Source organism: Sapajus apella, unplaced genomic scaffold, assembly GCF_009761245.1.
Source record: "Sapajus apella isolate SASKATOON/1434 unplaced genomic scaffold, GSC_monkey_1.0 scaffold32, whole genome shotgun sequence".
In the NCBI taxonomy this organism is placed as follows: domain Eukaryota; kingdom Metazoa; phylum Chordata; class Mammalia; order Primates; family Cebidae; genus Sapajus; species Sapajus apella.
In genome coordinates this window covers 6303571-6303889 of record NW_022436972.1, presented here as the reverse complement: position 1 = coordinate 6303889, position 319 = coordinate 6303571, and positions in this window count along the sequence as shown.

Here is a 319-nt window from a genome sequence, read left to right as displayed (position 1 = left end):
TCAAAAAAAAAAAAAAAAAAAAAAAAAAAAAAAAAAAAAGAAACAGCAATGAGATATCACCTAGCACCTGTTGTAATGGCTATCATCAAAAAGACAAAAGATACAAGTGGCGAGGATGTGAAGAAAACAAAACCCTTGTACGCTGTTGGTAGGAATATAAATTAGTACAGCCATTATGGAAAATAGTATGGAGTTTTCTCAAAAAGTTAAAAATAGAGCTACCATAGGCCGGGCGCAGTGGCTCAAGCCTGTAATCCCAGCACTGTGGGAGGCCGAGGCGGGTGGATCACGAGGTCAAGAGATCGAGACCATCCTGGTC